The sequence below is a fragment of the Melanerpes formicivorus genome, unplaced genomic scaffold, assembly GCF_026170545.1.
Source record: "Melanerpes formicivorus ecotype bairdi unplaced genomic scaffold, bMelFor1.0.p_v2 SCAF_6, whole genome shotgun sequence".
Lineage (NCBI taxonomy): Eukaryota > Metazoa > Chordata > Aves > Piciformes > Picidae > Melanerpes > Melanerpes formicivorus.
Genome location: NW_027142358.1, coordinates 16,927,684 through 16,946,741, shown reverse-complemented (window position 1 = coordinate 16,946,741; position 19,058 = coordinate 16,927,684). Strand labels below are relative to the sequence as shown.

At 40.1% G+C, this 19,058-nt stretch overlaps 1 protein-coding gene across 14 annotated transcripts in view; it reads right to left on the bottom strand.

Moving 5' to 3' along the window:
• The window catches only part of ZMIZ1 (zinc finger MIZ-type containing 1), a 361,484-nt gene that overhangs the window by 224,564 nt on the left and 117,862 nt on the right, over positions 1 to 19,058 (bottom strand). For 9 of the 14 annotated variants that reach the window (XM_068139917.1, XM_068139912.1, XM_068139925.1 and 6 more), the window contains one exon: positions 13,645 to 13,727. The exons of 2 other annotated variants lie outside the window; for them this stretch is intronic. The gene's annotated coding sequence lies outside the window, so the exon portion shown is untranslated. Of the gene's footprint in view, positions 1 to 13,644; positions 13,728 to 15,210; positions 15,320 to 18,603; positions 18,621 to 18,877; positions 18,893 to 19,058 lie in introns of those variants that run through there. 3 more of the 14 variants (XM_068139920.1, XM_068139919.1, XM_068139913.1) reach the window with 3 other exon arrangements.

The window sequence follows — 19,058 nt, the reverse complement described above, 5'->3', positions numbered from 1 at the left end:
AAACAGTAAATAGGTTATAATGACAACCTGCACCTAGAGCAGCCTGTTTCAGGTATTGATTTCTCGTGGTTCTATACTGAAAATATAAGCTGAGGCAGGTCCCTTCCTAAGTAGCAGTTCTCTCAATGACATCCCAGACACACAAATATTATCTGATATTATTCATCTTAGTGACTATCCTCTCTCTGAGTCTTTTCTGACCCAAAGCTAGTTTTGAACTCAACCTTCTTTCAATCTCGCCACTAAGGATGAAGCCTTAGATTCTTCTAGGGGTTTGGGACCATGACTGAGGGATAGGCATCATGCATTGTTAGCGTATGAGTGCGTTTTGCGTTCTCTCTCTCTCATCTTATTGTCACTCATGTTTATTTACCCACAATTCATTTGATTCATTTATTCAACAGACTACTATACTCTCATGTTTCTCACCCTCTTAGCTGCAAGGCCATGGTTTCACAGCGCAGAAACTTAAAGAGAACTACCTACTTCATGTAAATTAATTCAGCAGAGGTTTCTGCTTTGCAGCAAGTTAGCATGCTGTAAGTGGTTTCACAGCTACTGAATATAAACACATACAAAGGTATTTAAGCCATTCTGCCATTCACTCCTCTTTTAAAGATGGAGAGGTCTAAAGTTCAAGAACATGAAAATTTTGTGTTGAAGACAGCATGGCCTTACCACACACATTTTCATAAGACACTTAGCATCATAGACTGTACATGTACTTCACATGTCATAAACATACGTACAGCTTCTACACTTGAGCCATTATTTCACATTTCATACAAAGGGCATTAGAAACACCTGTGACACCTGGACTCGCACATTTAGCCTGAAGATCCAAGCTGATAATGCTCTATGCGCACTCAGGCATACATGCACATTGTCACAAAAATGGAAAATCAACTGTAAGCGTGGGTAAGAAGCAGACATACTGCAAAGTAAAGCACCTCCATCAAAGAACACAACATCTACAAATGCCACACTTCTAGTAGCTTGCATAGTACGTTCATGTTACAAATAGAAAATTGGGTTTGCACATAATTCGATCCAAAGAAATAAAATTACCAGCTACAGAAGATGAAAGTAAAGCCTTTCCAGAAATTATGGGTGTATAACAGCTATATTTTTGACTAATATAAAAACTGAATCCCATCCACAAAACTGTTTGCAGAAGTCCACCTATCTTTATGCAACAAAATGAGAAAATTTTGTCAACTGCCTGGGATTGGGTATGAACTCATAATGACATCAAATTAAGAACCTGAGTAGTTATTCGTTGCTCATTATCTTGAATAAGGCATAATTTGAGACTAGCACCTACAATTCTGCACCAAATTGTGGAGGAAGGAAATAAACACTGAAATGAAACTTCACAGCAGACTATTTCTAAAACATCCTTAATTCATTATTAAGGGTTTTTCTAACCAAAAAACCTTCATTGTACAAAGAACTGGAAAGTGAACCTGGTATCTGTTCAACTTCAGACAAACACTGCTAATATTTGAAGCCATTTGACAATGACTGTAAAAGGAAAGTTCTATTTATGCCAGACCTATTATTGAGGTTCCCTACTGAGGAACATAATAATTTGCTGGATGATTACTTAATTGTGTAATTATTCACAGCTTATTATATACACATCATCTCATAAGATAATGCAGATTGTCCTACCATCTTCATATCTCCCTGACCAGTCCTTGTAAGAAGGTAGTCACAAGTTGGTTTGACACATTTCTGGACTAAAACCATAGCTGGCAATGGCTCAAACTAATTACATCCAAAAAGTCAGAATGGATGCAATAGCCAAGGACAGTGAAGCCTTTACTTCCAAATTTTACCTTCAGTGAGCTGGGAGGAAAACAGGCTTTAGCTATGTAGCACCAGTGAGAGCAGCATGGTTATTTCACCTGAGAAAGGCAAATGCTGAATCATCTAAACCTTAGTGCAAAAGAGTGCTAACAGCTTCAGAAAATAGATTGAAAACATAGTACAAGTGGCATAGTAACATTAAGGGCCAGACCATATTGCCAGTGTGTACAGACTGCTTGTAGTGGTTCGAAAAAAAGACTAATATTCCCCACTACCAGACATCTTTAATTTACAACATCTTACAACTGTAGGGTGTTACCATCCTGGACAGGGGATTCTGGGTTGGTCTCTCGCTTTCCAGGTCCTGAGCACGCGGGTGCGTTTTTCACTTGTTTTCAGGTTCTGGATGGTATTTTCCCTTTCCCTTTCTTTGTTTCATATATATATTTGGTCTCTTTCAGTAGAGAAGTAAAATACTCTGTGTAAGTCAACTAGAAAACACTCCCTACCTTCTTTTTTCCCCCCTTCTTGTCTTATCCCTTGGAAAGAGGGGAGGGAGGAGGTAGGAGGGAGAAAGGGGAGGGGTTGGCACTAAAATCATAACAGTGCTATACTGTATGTATTTGGTAAAGAACAAAGATCTCACCCATCTTGAACTTCAAACTGTTGCTTGCTGCTGTGCCATGATAACAAGCACACATCCCTTATTTAGAAAAAGGAGTCCCAGAAGATTTCTAATGTTACTTTGCTTAACAGCGTAACTGGAATAAAGCTCTTGCCACAAGCTCATAGCCTTACGGGTTCATACGTACTTTTTCAAGCACAAAAATATTATTCGTTGTGCCATATTAGAAGGAAAATGTCATTTAAATTTATTTACAATCATCTGGAGAGCTGGTATACAGATGGACATTTCTTATACCTGCATATGTAATCAATATTTTACATTTTCTATTTTTACTTTAAAATAACAGCTTATAGGAGTAATTGCTAACTGCACAGATCAGTAGAAACCCAGTCTGGAGAGTTTTGTATGGATATCTTTCAGGCAAGCTCACTGCCTTTAACTTGGAAAAACACCCACCAGTAACAGTATGGCAGAAGCGGCTCACTGCTGTACAATTTAAAACAAAAGCTAGTGACAACCAAAGCAACATCAAGATCAAGAAATCACAGTTCTCAGTATCTAAACCAAAACTTTATTTTCTATAGGCTATATAAAACCCACAGAAGTATTAACATCAAAGTTTAGTCTTTTCTCATGTTAGAAGAAGTAGAAAGTGGAAGAATACGTTAGGCCCCTAAATGCAGTAGGAACAGAAGACATGCCACATTGGGTGAATCCATCTAGCTCAGTATTCTGTCTCTAAGGATTACAGCAGAAGATACCATGAAGGCAGGGTACATGAGCCCAGCCATTATCTGTAGTTTATTGCCTTGACTCCCTAGCATACAGTCAGATGATAGAGGAAACAATCCCTCTGGGAGTTAGTTTGTGGACTTGTCTGTAGCTGTGTTTTACCTGCTGATCTGCTCCACAACCTTCTACAGCAGCAGGTCATCAAGTAAGGCAATTCTCCCATTTGTACAGCAAATGCTCACCTACAAATATGGGTCTTGCACCATTCCCTAAGAAGTTAGGGGGTTGGGGATTTTTTGTATGCAGTGGCCAAACACACCTCTTTCCCCTCAGACTGTTCTATGAACTTCCTATTACACAGAGTGCAGCAAGAAGAAAACAGGAACGACCACGTAGGAACTTGGCTCATAAGCAAACTGCTGTTGGGCTTCCCTCTCAAATGCTTTGAGCACAGAGAAGGTACAGCTATGTGTCCTATCCCTAGGATGGACACTGCTGGTTGAAAAGTTTACCAACTAGTATGCCACAATTGGCAGTCAGACCCCAACTTCATTTGTCTTAACTAATAATTTTATTTTTAAAAAAATTATTTAATTATTACCATTGTTTTGGGGTTTTCCCCCCAAGTGTTCACATAACTCCAAAAGCTGCAGTCAAAACTCAGTGAAGAAAATACAAAGGAAGATTCACATGATGAAACTCACTAGCTATCAGCCAGCTGGGCTACTTCTGTGAGGATTACCTGTTTCTTGCAGAAAGCATAATCCAAAGTTACCATTTACATGTTTAAACTAACCTAGCTGAGTTTGTCTCTAACGGTGCACAAAATAATCATGTGAATTATCTAGCTAGCAGATCTGAATGGCAGTAACTTCTGCCAGAGGCAGCAATAAGCTGCTGAGAACACATGCTTTTCACAGCCTAGTATTGCTCTCTGAATTCTGCAGTAGCTGTCTGAATGATGAGTACATTCAAAAAGAAGTATCAAAATAATTATGATGGGCCACACACATGAATTTAGGAGGAACTTCTAAGCCACAAAGTGAAAAGATGTGTCCAACTCCTTTGGTACATTAAATTGCAAGAGTGCCCCCACCTCTTCAGCAGGTAAACTGCTCTGGAAAACACTCATAGGCTCTGTTTTCCATCACTCTGCACACCCACTGACAGTTGTCATAAAAGATAAATATTTGAGTTTATGCTGACCTATCAGTTGCTCTGATTCATACAGAAAAAGCCCTACCCTCTGTACACACTTTTCTTCGCTTAGATCATTGCCATTTGATCCATTCATAGCTATTACTCCCCTTCAGATATGCTTTCAGCATTTGTCAACAGTGCGAGTGGCACGCAGGTGATACAGTGGGCTGCAACAGGGAAGGAACAATGGTGAGTTTGGCTCAACTATTGTTTTTAAAAAACCTAATCGACATATTTAGAGAGGCAAAGAAACAGATTATATGATTCATCCTTGACATTCTGCCAGATAACTTCAATCATGTAAAATGCCCCCTAATGACCTAACTATAATACCATAGTGTTACACTGTCATTTAAATACTTCAGGGTTCTTCCACTAGCAGTGCAGTCTGCAGACTTAATATCTAATGTACAGGATTATACTGTCACTAAAATATTACTTAGTGCTGCTGAAACTTCAAATTAATTCTGGGAACTAAATGATTATTCAACTCTGCCTTTACAGAGCTACATTCCCCTGGTTGTTTTAATAATAGGGATTTTAAAACTAAAAGGTTGGTACTGTCTCTTTGAGAGTCCTCCAACAAAAGCGGCCTCTAAACTGTCAAGCAAATTAATGCAGTAGTCCATGGATGTTTGTGACCAAGAAAACAGTTTGAGAAAAATGGGCTCAAATATTAAGAGAGCTCATAGTGATAGGCTGATGAATCATTGTATTATTTTACAATTAAAAAAAAAAATAACAAAGGAGAGTAGGCCAGTCTCCTCCTTATTTTTACAGGTACATGTTCCTGTCCACCATCACACTCCAAAGACATAAGACTTAGTATTTGAGGGGACAAATTCTTGCTGAAGCAAATAACACAACTGGTGGTAACTGTTTAAGCCAGTGTATGCCATCTGAGGATGTGGCTTTCCAGTCATTCTGTGCTCATTTTTCAGAACTTAAATAAACGAAGTTCAGCTTTCTACAGCTATGACTTTCTTCTTCCTATATAATTACCATAATGAGTATTTTGTGCAACTGTACAACTATGGCACTTCAACAGTATGATGGACAGTATATTACAACCTCTATAGAAACTGATTTGCTAGCATATGAAGTAAGGGAAAACAAAACAAAGGATGGGCTAATAGTAAAGACAACCTTTTCCCCTCTGAAATTTTGCCCATTTTTAACTTTGTGTTTAGATTAGTTTCTCAAGGAAAATATGCAGCAGTTTACTCCTACAATGAAGTTGCTTAAATATGGGGAACATTCTTAAGAAATACAGTTTAAAAAAAAAACCACAACAAACAGACATAAAACTAGTGGCAAACAAGGAACAAGATGGGGCCAAATATAGGGACCAAAACCAACTTGTGGTAGTTGGAAACATTTGGAATAATCAATTCTTCTCTTTATTAAAACTGTTACTGACTTCCTCATTCATTAATATTGTCCTTGTTTATGCTCGCAGCCAGGCCAAGGATTTTCTCCTTCTCTCTGAATATAATTTCCTGCTATTGACAGACATGTTCAAGTGCTGGATCCCTGTACGTCTACATGGCATACCGCAGGCAGAGGCGAGCCTTCTTGGCCACCATCCAAGCCAGCTGTAAATGAGCCAGCTCCAAACTGGAAGCTGTGTAAGCACAATTAGCACAGCAGTAAGCCTGATCTAACACATCCTGCCAAGAGACTGAGCTCAAGCTAATAAGCTCGACACAATGTTAACGACGGATATGGAGCTTCTGGTCTGGCTCCATACAGAATGGGGCCAGTTGAAGATGAGCAGATCAAGGTTGTGCCTGCCCATGACATAGGGTAAATGTTCTCTTGGAATACACTTCTCTAATGAAAGGACTATTTGTTTCTCTCTACATGAGCTTCCAAATCACTCTCACTGCAAACCAACAGGACCCTGAGGGTTGTGAGCAGATGGAGGTAATGGGGTCTCCAGGTGAGACCTTCAGAGACAGTAGGAGAAAAAAGGCACCAGGCAGGAGAAAGGCACTGCAAATGCCAAAGGTGTGAGTCATAGGCAACACAAAGTACTACAAAAGACTTATGAACTGATAAAGAGCACTCTACCTCTAGCTTCTCAGCTTTTATTAGGTCCACAATAATAATGACCTACAAACTCCACATTACAATACAGTAGATGTTAAATGGTGGGAACCATATTTGTCCCCACAGCAAGTCCAACCAACGAAGCATTCTCTGCATTTGGTGGACACTTGAACAGTCCAAAAGAGAATGTGTTCAGAGAATGAACTCTGTTATCAAATTGGGACCTGAGAAAACAACACTCCTCTGATGCCATAGTTTATATTAAAGAAGCAGTGATAATCTAGTAGTTGGCAACAGTGTGCAAGAAGAGCTTATGGATGCAAAGCAAAATGACATAAAATTCAAAGGGAAGCAATGAAAACCGTTAGTGGGGTGTGTGTGTGGTGTGGTGGAAACCATGTTGTGAGAAAAGCACCTAAAGAGACTGGGAACGTTTAAATTTCAAAAAATGGTAACAGAATGGTCAATGCTAAACTGTATTAAACAGAAACCAGCTTACAGAAGTGACTGAGCTTCTGCCCACCCAGTAAGAGATCACATGAGCAAGACAAAATTCCATTAAATAGTACCCCATTCAAAGGCTCCAAAAGGAAACACCTGTTCAACATGCAGTTTAGTCAAGTTCTCTGCCACCAGACTGCTGCTGTATCATCCTTTACAAAGGGTATTCATGTCTGTTTTCTTTTTATTCTTACTCTGTTTATAAAGTAGTACTTTCAGTTTTTAGTTATCTGAGCTTTACATGCTATACAGGACAGGTACATGCAAGTGAGAGAAGAGACTCCACGCAGTGCTGCAAGCATGCCCCTCCACACATTCACATTCTGCAGCTCAATTAGGTTTATTTTCACACACATTTGTGTATGTGGAGGTTTTCCACAATTTGTTAGATAAAAATGTTTTCTTTTAAGAACTCTAGTTTTATCTGTGGTACAGACTATAGGTTTTCAGCAGAGTACAATTAGCTTAAATACCTTGTCCTGATCATCAGTTCAGGCTATACACCAGCTGGCATTTCGCACTATTTCCTGCACTCTGAAAACATATGTCTCAGTCATACGTATCTTTATGATTCAAGGCAACGTTTGAACCACTGGCAGGTGCTACAAAGGAATTTTTCCCCCCTCCCTTTTCCCTGTCCTTTATAAACATCTGAAAACATGAACAAATCAAATTGGATTAGTCATACCAGGTTAAGAGATGGACTTAGCTATAGACAAAAGAAAAATTGAGAGCCGAGATTACACTTGCATTGTTCTTTTGTCTTGAGAAGGAAATAAATTCCTCTTTCTCTTTTCCACTTGAAGGCTTGACAAAGCTATGCTATCAGAAACAAGACAAAATAGAATGTGCGAAAAAAACCTCACAATTGTTCCTCGAATTTTCAAACTTCAGTAAGATTAAATAGGGGAATTCAGTCAAATACTGTTTAATATGAAAGGTATTTTAAAATCCTCAACAGTATTGCTATTGCAGGTGAATATAACCTTATTTAAAGTCTGTCAGACATTTAAAAATATATATTATTGTCAACCTTTGGTAGACACTGTTCTGAAACAAGATCTCAACTTATATCTAGTAGAATCTAATATATCTAAAACACATTGAATATATACAATATACATAAGCTATACAAGTAAAATCAACCATTTGATCCCTTTCTTTACATTTGTTACATTTGCTGATTTAAATATCCTAGAACAACACATTTCTAACAGTTGGAAGAAAATACCAAGATGATTAAGGAGAAGAGGGAGGGTGGAGAAGTGAAGTATTTGCAGTTAGCAGCAAATACTTTTGTATTGAATAAAAACCCCATTCAATAATCTTGTTATTTCTTTTGGAAATAGTTCTTTGCACAAAGAAATGCACACCAACATCCTTTATAAGGCTGTAGGGATCTTGTACTAAACCTATTTTACAGTGATATGGACAAGATACAGCAATCTCCCATGCAGTCACACAATAAACAGAATATGTGAGCACTGATTCTATTTGGTCTCCCTTCAAAGCCATACTTAAAAAAACCCAACTAAACAACAACCCCCCAAACATATTAAAAAAAAGTCAGAAGCTATCTGCCAAAGGGAACACCTCAGACTAAAAGGTCTGTCTATACTCAGCACACGTGTACTACTTTATTTAAACAAAATAAAACCAGGATAAACTGCAATATGTCTGCAGAAGGTCCTATTTTTAACGAACCCTGTCCTGACAATATTGATTCATCCAGACAGAAAATCCTTCATTAACAATATAATTTTTGGGATAGTTCTTCCACTATGCTAAAGTGACCTCTTTCCCAAGCACTGTCAAAGGCAATTAGGAACACAGAGCTTTTGAGAACAAGTTTCAACCATAATTCCTGTTGGCTTGCCTAAACAAAGTTCCCTTAAAAAGGCCAGGGCAGTCTTAGACAGCAAGGGGCAAATCCAACTGGTATGAAAAGCATTGTGCAAATATACATACGATCATTGTAAAATTAACTGTAAAGAGTCTTCACGCATTCTCATAGAAGCTACACATCAGTGAGACATATTAGGAAGGTAGAACACTGGAAAATCTGCACAGAAAGGAAGCTCTTGTACACTGTTTCCACTACCTAAAGAAGTGGATTTGTGTCCCTTTTTCAGCTCGGACTGAAGATGCTACAATATTTTACCAAAAAGCACAGCACTGAAGACAAATCAATCAAGAAGCCACCAACATTTTACTCAGTTACACTGTGTAAGATTTCTTGGGTATTTCTTTACATATCTACACGTTCACTTGGCAAAAAAAAAACATACAAGCAGATAATCCTCAACACAAAACACTATTTGCCTTTGAACCATGGCTTACTTACAAGGAACTTATAAGTACTAGAGTATTAGTATTTAAGCTAATTGTTGGAACAGTATGTTTTTCTCCACATATTGCTACCCAACAGCTTCAGGACTACATTTTAGCTCCATACCATTCACACTCAATCAACTGCTCTACTGGTAGGTAACAGCATTCTAGACTACAAAAAATCAAAATAACCCAATTATCATAGCATGTATTTTCTATCACAGGATCCAGAAATACCTGCAGAGGCAAGCAGAGAGAAAAAAGGAATCTCCATTCTCTGGTCCTCACCCCAATACTGACATGACAAGGGGCAGAGCACCCCCAAAAAAGTGGGAGTGTTACCTGTTCAGCTTGTTACCTCCAGAGTCAAAGCATGATTCAACTCAACTTTACAGATTTGAAACTGCAGAAATGTGAACAAAAGACACCAAGTACTGTACTCCATATGCCCACCCCTACAGCATGGGAGCACTTACAGCGCTATCAATACAACCACCTAAACCCTATCTTCCCATCTGCTTTTAGATGGAAAGATGCCCGTATTTTCTCACATCTATCTCTGTCAACAAAGCCAATTTTGCAAGGGATAATTTTCCTTCCTCAAACCTCCATCTTTTTCTCCTGATGTGCCTTTGCCTTATTCTTCCTGCCCTAAGATCTTCCCAGCTATTCAATTCATGAGTCTGCTGCTCCGCCTTCTTTCCATTCTTTTGTCCAACATTTGTGTTGCTGTGCCCACACAGTGCATGAGTGTACTCACAGGAGCCAGACATTATGGCACCTGAGGTGGTCAGATATTACACATTTTACTGAATCAAAACATAAGTCTTTAATGAAATAAATCATGCTACACTTCCACACAAGCAGAATGCTATTAAGTCACACTTAAAGATGGCGTTCAAAAAGTTTGGTAGAGGAGAGGAGGAAGGAGCAAGGAAGCCCTGTCAATGTGCAGAACTCAAGCCCTTGTTCAGTTTCAGCTCTACCCATGCTCCTTCTTGGTAGACCAATTCATTGCCTGAGTTTGGGAAAACTACTGTTTCATACTTCAAAGGAAAACTCCAAAACAAAATATGCAGCCTTTTTGTAACTTCTGATGTAATTGATAATCTAACTCTCCATCAAGCCCACCTTGATATGATTTTAAACCTGTAAATATTGTATATTTTTGTACATAGTCATTGGATTCCATTGTAGACTGTAGTTTTGCTTGCAAATACAGCTTCCATTTGTTTCCAACCGAGTTAGTATGGCAGAGTTAACGATGAGGGGAAATTTCAACCCGCCACAACTGACAATGGTCTGAATGGCCTCATGGACATAGTCACAACGATGGAGTGAATTTTTGTAGTGGTAAAGCTGGAACAAGCAGTTCTTGCCTCTGGCTGCATGTCACCAGTTCCCCTTTCGCTGTCCTCTCCCCACCCCTCCTGGTACATTAGGACAGCTTTATGGTACTGTGTAGCGAATGGAGTTCATTGAACTTAAAGTAGTTTGTTCATCCTCCCCTTCCCTCTTCATTTTTACCAGGTTATTTTTAAAACAGATCAGCTCTCTGTCCTTGTTCAAAAGGCAGGTCAGTTCAGCTAGAAGAGGAAGGGAGGAGGAGGAGAAGATGCAACTCTGCCAGCCCAGGAATGTAAAACATATTGCAAAATCTCCTTCAGTCCACCCTGCCACTAGGACGTAACATATAATGACATTACAGACTAAGCCAGAGGTCCTCACAACCCTAGTTTGAGCTGGTGTTTGCAAAGTCTCAAAAGGAGCACATGCCATTCATACAGTTAGAAAGAAGAGGTCTGCATAATCTTAACCCTCATATCCCAGGAGCCAGAACTAATTCCAAGCTTTTCTGATTTGACTTGGGGATTCTACATCACCACAGAAGGACTTAGGAAATGGCTCTTCACTGTAACCTTGTTTAGAGTAATGCAAACAAAAAATGAGTACTCAGCTTACAAGATGACAGCTATCAAGTCAGATTACTGAATGTCACTCATGGTGACACATGCCAAAAGAAAACCATTAAGACCATCTAACTGGTAGAATTTGGCTTAATATGTAGGTTGCCAGGTATTACATTAAGTAAGGTATAATTCTAGACAAATTCAGCCATTTCAAAAGTGCCAAATATCTTGTAACTACTTAAAATTCATTGGACTGATTAAAAACTCAACTGAATTCCTAAAAATAACCAAATCTAAAATGTAATTAAATTAGGCTGCCACCAAAAAAAAACCAAAACAACCAAACACACACCCCAGAAAACAAAACAAAAAACCAAACCCACAACAACAAAAAGGAGGGGCAGGTGGGGAGGAGAATGGGGGTGAATATTATAATTCCAAAATAATAATGATTTTAAAAAAAATCCTTGTAGCCTCCTTTGTTCTTTCTCTGTGTTTATGAAGCCTCCGGAAATACCACTGCAAACATTCCAGCTCTACAGCAGTGAGGCCATGTGACCCATAGGCACAGCAAGGAACTTCTTTCCCAAGTTTCTTCACAGAACAGAAAAGTGATTTTAATTCTTTAAACCAGGATCCAAATCTAGGGGAATCTCCAGGAAATTTTCAGGAACAGTTTTAAAACAGGGTGGTTGCTTTCGTGCGTGTGGGGGTTTTTGGTTGTGTTTGTTGGTTTTGTCCTGCTGGTGGCAGTTTGTGGTTTGGTTTTATTTTGAGGGGAGGGCAGTGTTTAAAAAATTTGCTGATTTCTATGTCTGTCCTTTTTAGAAGAAAAGATCAAAGTCTTAGACCTATATTTAGGGAGCACAAAATCAGCATACTCTTTAAGGCACTACTAAAAACTATTTGTGTTGTCCTCTAGAACTCCTATTAGAGTTACAATCAGTACTATTTTATTTTTTTATATAGCCAAGACCTTTTAATGGAAAAAATGGCCACAGCTAAAACCTCACCTTCTAGTTTTCCAGTATGATTTCAATTAGAACTACTAATGAAAGGGTTTATACACATGAGCTTTGCTAAACATTGTGGGAAAAGTACTGAAAATGTGAACACGAATAACAAGCCATCGTGTGTAAATACTTGCAAACAATCAATTAAAATGTAGGAGTATGGATGAATCATACTGCAACAGTTGAGTATCAGTTCAAATTTGTGTTTTGTATTAAAACAAAACAGAAGAAACCACCACCATACAAACAGGAAAACAGTCCTGCAGCACAAAAGCACAGCAAAGGTCAGGCACACAGCACTAACTTAAGTTTTGTAGCCATGTCAGAAATGTTTCTAATTATCAGAGGTAAAAGAGGGATGGCATTTCTGCTGGAAGCAAGTTTTACACTTTACTGTTTCCTCAACACTCTCTTTCAGCCTGTAACTATTAGTCTTACACATTTTTCTCCCATACAGCTCTTGAAAAGGTTGAGTTTTTCAAGGCTGAGAACAGACAGACATGTCCATCAAGAAATGCCTTCAGGTCAGCTGTCTGTAGCTCATCGAAGTAGAGCATTGAAAATATGGATGAGAGGGAGGATTATGAGAGGATGGTAAAGCAAATTGAAAGAGAAAACACTAAATCTGCATTCTCATGATGACAAACCTTTTTCCTTTGGGTTACATTCTTATCCACACACCCTTGGTGGTGATGGATACAAGGGTACTAAATCCAACACCCACCCCCCCACCCCCGCCCCCCAATTTCAGCAGCAGTCAAAGCCATTACCAATACGTTAAAGTGCCTTTAATGCTGTTTCCCAATATAAGAAAATGACAAGGAAGGAAAGTGGAGACAACCCACATAACAGTGTAAGGAAAGGCAGCTGGTCCACAAGAATATTAAGGTGTGGATTGAACTATTAATTGCTTTGTAAAATACTTAAACCATCTTAAACCCCCCAAAACCCATGCAAAAGCACCAAGTAGTTTGCAAAGATGATTTTTCTTAAGGTGAGGAGGCAACAGAAACCCTGGAGTGCCCTCTGTGTGTGGATTTTCTTAAAAATTCTGTACAACAGCTGTACATGAGCTATTGAACACATTACTGAAACTACTGTCCATTTGTACTCAGGGATTTCTACTTTGTTTATTATAAATACACAGCTATTGGAGGCAAGGAGAACATATTATTGCACTGTTTTATAGCTTGAATGGCTCATGCAAAGAGTAATTTGTTTGTGTTCTGTATCAGGATCAATATTGTACCAGGGATAGCCCAAGGAATGTTTATGCTCAGGGCTTTGCTTGCAGCATTTTGTTGTTGCAATCAATTGACCAAACAGGACTGTTTCTTAAAACAGCAAATAAACTTTGATAGTGACCAGATTAACCATTAAAGCATAAAACATGATCCAGCATCTGGAAAGAGACTGACAGACCACGAGTGTTTTTACTGCCTGATGGTGCATAAAGTTTTCCTACCCGAGTAGCTCCCACTGGCCTTTCTTCCTCTCAGTAGCTGGGGACTGTGTCCTCAATGCCCTCACATAACAAGATCCATTTTCCTGCAATAAAAATAAAGACACATCACACTTCCTTTCTCCTGCATACAACAACAGCATTTGAAGCTCAGTGAACAGACTTAAAATGAATGAAGAGCATTTAGGAGTCCCAAGACCAAGCCTGGAGGATCAGATCTGAGGCTGGGCCACAGTTTCAGCCCAAGCTTTTCCACCCTGAAGCTTTTGAGACTCAGCAGTTTAAAGTCTTACAGGTTTTCTTGCCTGTAACAATGAGATGAGGAAAAGACAGTAAGGACTCTGTTGAGCTTTATATCAACATTTCCTGAGTTAAACAGTATAGTTTTTTTCAGTTAAAGGTCTTGCTGAAATTTCTTTGAATCTTTTTATAAAGGGTACCTGTTGACTGTTGTGAGCTAAGTGCCATTAAAAAAAGACACCAACCTCCAAACTCTGCTTAAGCAAATATGTCAAAATACCTCAACCACCCCCCCCAATCCTGCATGTAGCAAAACAAAGCAAGTTTATGGACTGCATTAGCACAGCGCTGCAACTTCTAGGAAATGCTCTTCAATTATAAAGAAAGACTGCAAAGGGAGACAGGGGAATGTTTATGAGCAGTATGCATTTTGTCACAGACCATTTCAGCAGGAAGATGCAAGGTATTTCTACAGCCTTATACTACTAGGCTTCAAAATTCAGCAAATCTTGAAGAAAGGAACATGATGCCTACATTCTGCTTCTCTTTTGACTAACTTCCAGATAAATTTTGTGAGCAGGAAAAAAATCCCATAAAACACAAAAAGGCAAGTATTATGGAAAAAAACAAAGCACACCATTTTCAGGCAGTCCAGTTTCCACTCCAGAGACCAGCTGTGGAAGCAGACACTTTCATAACAGCTCATATGACGTGTATGTCACACGTGACTTAACAAATGAAGAAGGAAAAACCTCAAGTTATTACTCATAACTTTCCAGTCACATTCAATGTTTGTTCTGCAGTCATATTTATTCTGTTCACTGATAATTCACAAGGAATAAATACATGTCTAAATCCAGTATGTTAGAAATAGTCAACCTACTCCAACACGTACAGATCAACTGCTTCAGACAGAACTCTGCTGGTCTGGTCTCAAAACAAATGGCAACTTTAGAGAAGTTACTTATTGACAGGCACCCTGGGTGAATGATTGGCTTTTAAGGCCTCATTGAATAGTGAATATTTTCCCTCGGAACATATTTATTCTCATTCAGAGTTTTTTCCCAGGGCTTTTGTTCTGCTTATACAAGCCAGCAAAAACATGCTAATTGATGCAGATGTAGTGTGTGTTAACATGACTTTCTCATCTAATGCAGACTGTATCTTTAATGAAGTTGGAATTAGTTAGTTACCCAACTTCTAAGTTTGCTCCTCCAAAGGATAAGCTTTTGTTCTGTCTGCCACTGGAGCTAGGTACCATTCCACATGTGATGGGATAAGACTTTGGCAAATCAAGCTGTAGCATTTACTTGGCAGCTTAAACTTTACCTCTGGCTTCTCTCTCCAGGATGCTTGCTTCCAACCCTGCATTTGTGCAGCTTCATGGCTAGCCAGATCCGGGAAACTAATTTCCTTCAGCGTGTTGCCTCCTAAACAGCTGTGCCAACACAATACAGGATCGATCAGCCATGATGGCAAAGGGTAGGAACAGAGGCTGCTAAAACCTGCTAAAACCAGCTAAAACTGCACTGCTGCAACACACCAAGCAAACACTTCGTTCTCCTCTGTGATTTAGATCTGCTCATCTGTGAAACTGGCACCACAATTCCCACTTTGCTTTATAAAGCACCTCTTAAAAGGGCTATCCCATTAACATTTCTGTGAATTCACACTGCAGACCACCCACTCCTTTCACAAATCAGATCCAAGATTATTCTAATGGCACTGGCACTGTCCCCACCAGCATCTGCTCCCTGCTTTCACCAAGCAACCTGCTCAGGGGCTCTACCATCTTCCCCCAGTGATATCCTAAGCTGATCCCATACCCTCAAGTCAGCTCTCAAATTAGCTTTTCATTGAAGACGGATGTGTTCTCTAATCTTATTTCTAGGAAGATACTCAAGTCTGTCACAGTTCAGGAGTGGTGGGCTACACCAGAAAATGGGAAAATATAAGTAGAACTGGAAACATCTTAACTCCAGCATCAGCCACCCTTTCCAGGTGTCAAACCATGGCCTTGCACTGGTCAATGCCACACAATCTCTACCATTTTCACATCCATCCCCAGTTCAGCTGCTGGAGCAGAGACTGTAATGTGCCATGTCCTTCCCGCAAACAGCCACTGGTGCCCGGCAGGGGGGCTGCTGGCAAAGGGTCACACTGGGGCCAGGGCTCACTTCCTGCCCTGCCGGGTCCAGCAGAGGAAGCACAAAAACGTCCCTTTTTCGGCCAAGCTTTTGAGGCTCCCCACGGCTCCAGCACTTACTACGAAGTTATTTCTACAGCAGCGCATGTGTGGTGCATTACAAGCACGTGACAGACAAAGCCCTTGCTCCAAGCACATTAACACCCTAAGAATCAATAGGGTGACAGAAGCCACCAGCAGGAGCAGGGAAGGCTGTGGAAGCTGAGAGGAGGAAGGAGGCCTCACAGCAGGGCTGCAAACTCTGGCCACATTATCATCTCTCCTGCAATACCAGGAATTTTCCCTGAAGCCAGCTGTCCAAAGTCTCATCAAAGATTTCAGCTTTCAGATTGTTTGTTTCCAAGGATGTATCTCTAGGATTCCCAAGTTCAAAAGTGAAGTTGTAAGAGTGATTAAGGTGAACTACAAAGACTCAACAACTGGAAAAGTAGTAAAAGAATCCCTCAAATCTGTTGTCTGAACATTTTGGGCAAAATAATCTCAACTCAGCAAATTTTAATTTATTTTAGTTATTGCTGATTAATACACTTCTAATTCTTCTTCTAGGAGCTGAGGTAAAAAAGAAAAGACTGAATAGTTCAGCAAACATTCAAGGAAACTCTTTTCCTCCCCTTTCCCAAAGTTCAACTTAAGTCAAGCTCCATCTCTCCCTCCCTTTCCTAGCTTAACTTCCCTTGCTTCCACCATGTCCCAGTTGGGCCCAATGCCTTTGGTGAGGTGACAGGCAGCATAGGAGGCTGTGGGCTGTATGTGCAATGGTTTCCATCTGCTCCTCCCCACTTCTCATTTGTCCTTCCACTGCTCTTTGCTGCTTCACTTGATCTCCCCAGTCCTAGACTGGGCTCCTCCACTGATTCCTGTCCTTCAAGGGTGTCCTTACTCTAGTCTGGGGCAGTCTTAGTCTCTCAGATGCATTCCTGAAGGGCAGCCCTGGCAATGCCTCACACTGTGCAGCCCCTGCCACCAAACACAGCAATTTAGGCAGAATATACCACACAGCTGCAACATTCTTCTTTTAGCACACTGCTCTGGTTCTTAGAGATTTTTGCCAAGATGAATCAATGGAAAAGGTCAATATACATAAGGGAAACATCCAGAGCAAACTGTGCATCACAGCAAGTCTTAAAATTAAAGCATACAAGAAAGATGAAGGGGCAAACTGGAATAAATCCAACAGGGAAGCAACACAGCACAGAGCTCAGCTGTAGGCTTCCTAAGTCCCAGCTGTATCATTGCAATAGACTTGGGTCATGCACAAACAACTTGCCCTGCTTTCTCATCACATCATCCTCCCACCTGTTGGCTTTCAGTTCTTACAGATTAATTTATTATAGATCTTCCTGGACTATGGTAGGTCTTCCTGGAGTCTCATGTCTCCTACTCAGCCTTATCCTCTGAGAAAAGCAAGACAGACCACAGGGTATCGCACTGTCTACACCTCAGCACTCAGCCTGTGCTGGACTGAAGTAACTGTAAAAAACCAAAATTCTAAAGGTAACCAAGGGCAAACCCCTCAGTTTCCATACACGAAATACCACTTGGCCTCTACATACCCAAACAAAAATTAAGAGATAGCAAATATTAAACACACATACAGAAATTCTTGGAAAACAGGAAGACCAAAGATAGTTAAGTGTGCAGTACAATCTTTTTACAGAAATACATAATGCAGGTGCACTTCACTTCTACTTTTACAAGTTATTTCCACTTTCCAGTATTATTATCCTTGAACTGCAGCATATGTTCAAAATCAAAATTCCTGTACACTCACAGCATGTCAGCAACCCTAATGTCATTTATCCAGGGCTGCAACTGGGTAGTAAGTGAAGAACACAAAATGCTGCACTTCCTAAGTGAGTTTACCAGTTAATAAGCATACTTCTTCTATATGGGAAAATGTACAAACTTCTACCGAGTGTTTAAATATTACCTGCAGTTCTTGTTTTTAAACACTTGAGCTTTCTTGAAATTCTAAAGCAACACAAATCAACACTGAGTATATGCCTGATGAGCATCAGATGCTATCATCTACTGAAAAAGGAGTAGTCTGTTAGCTTTATATATGAAAGGGAGGCATAAAATATTGCTAAAATAAAGACTGCAAAACAGGGGGGAGGGGGAAGAGAGAGAGACTAAGGTCAAAGCAGATCTTTTGTAGGCAGAGATGAGGTAACAAAGGAGAGCAAAGATCTAGAGATGGAAGCTGAAGGAAGAGTTGTGGGTAAAGAGACTGCAGCTTCAAACATTCAGCTTTGCTTACACCTAGACTAGGTCCTCAGTAATTCTTATTAAAACAAGAACCATAAAGCACACAAACATCACATCAAAATGCAGCAGCCACATGGCTGAGAACATTAATCTGATAGAAAGGATGAACATTCCTTCCAGACACAAGCAGCAGAAACCCCCAGAAAATGGCTGTATTGTGCTGGAACCCAAGGTGTTCAGCTGGCACCACCAAATGCATCCTCCCTGCCCTCATGAGCCCTGGCGTCAGCACCCTGCCTGCATCTCACCTGGGTTCCTCAGACCCCCTGAAAGTCCCACGCAAACCCTTGGCCAGCACTCTTATGCTATAGGAGTTGGCTTCCAAAAGAGGAGCAGGTTTTCCCAGGGTGGATCTCAGGGGGCTGTGATGGCAAAGCTCCCTGTGCTGAACACTGTAGCTACTTAGACATGCCCTCAAAACTGTGGTTGCTGTATTACATTGTTACTACATCCAGTCCTCCTGGAGGACTCAAGAGGATTGAGTTGCCAACTCTCAGGCACAGAGTAGTGAACACTGCTAACCTTGGCTTAAACTGAAGCATTGTTCTGGAAACTGGACATCTTCTGTAAAATTCCATTACTAGTGACCATTTGCCATCTCTTTCCATGGCAACTTTTCCAGTTTATTTTAGAAAGGTTTTCCCTTTCCCTTATGTCTGACACAGCCTTAAACAATAACCCACTCAAGCACAGCCATGGAAGT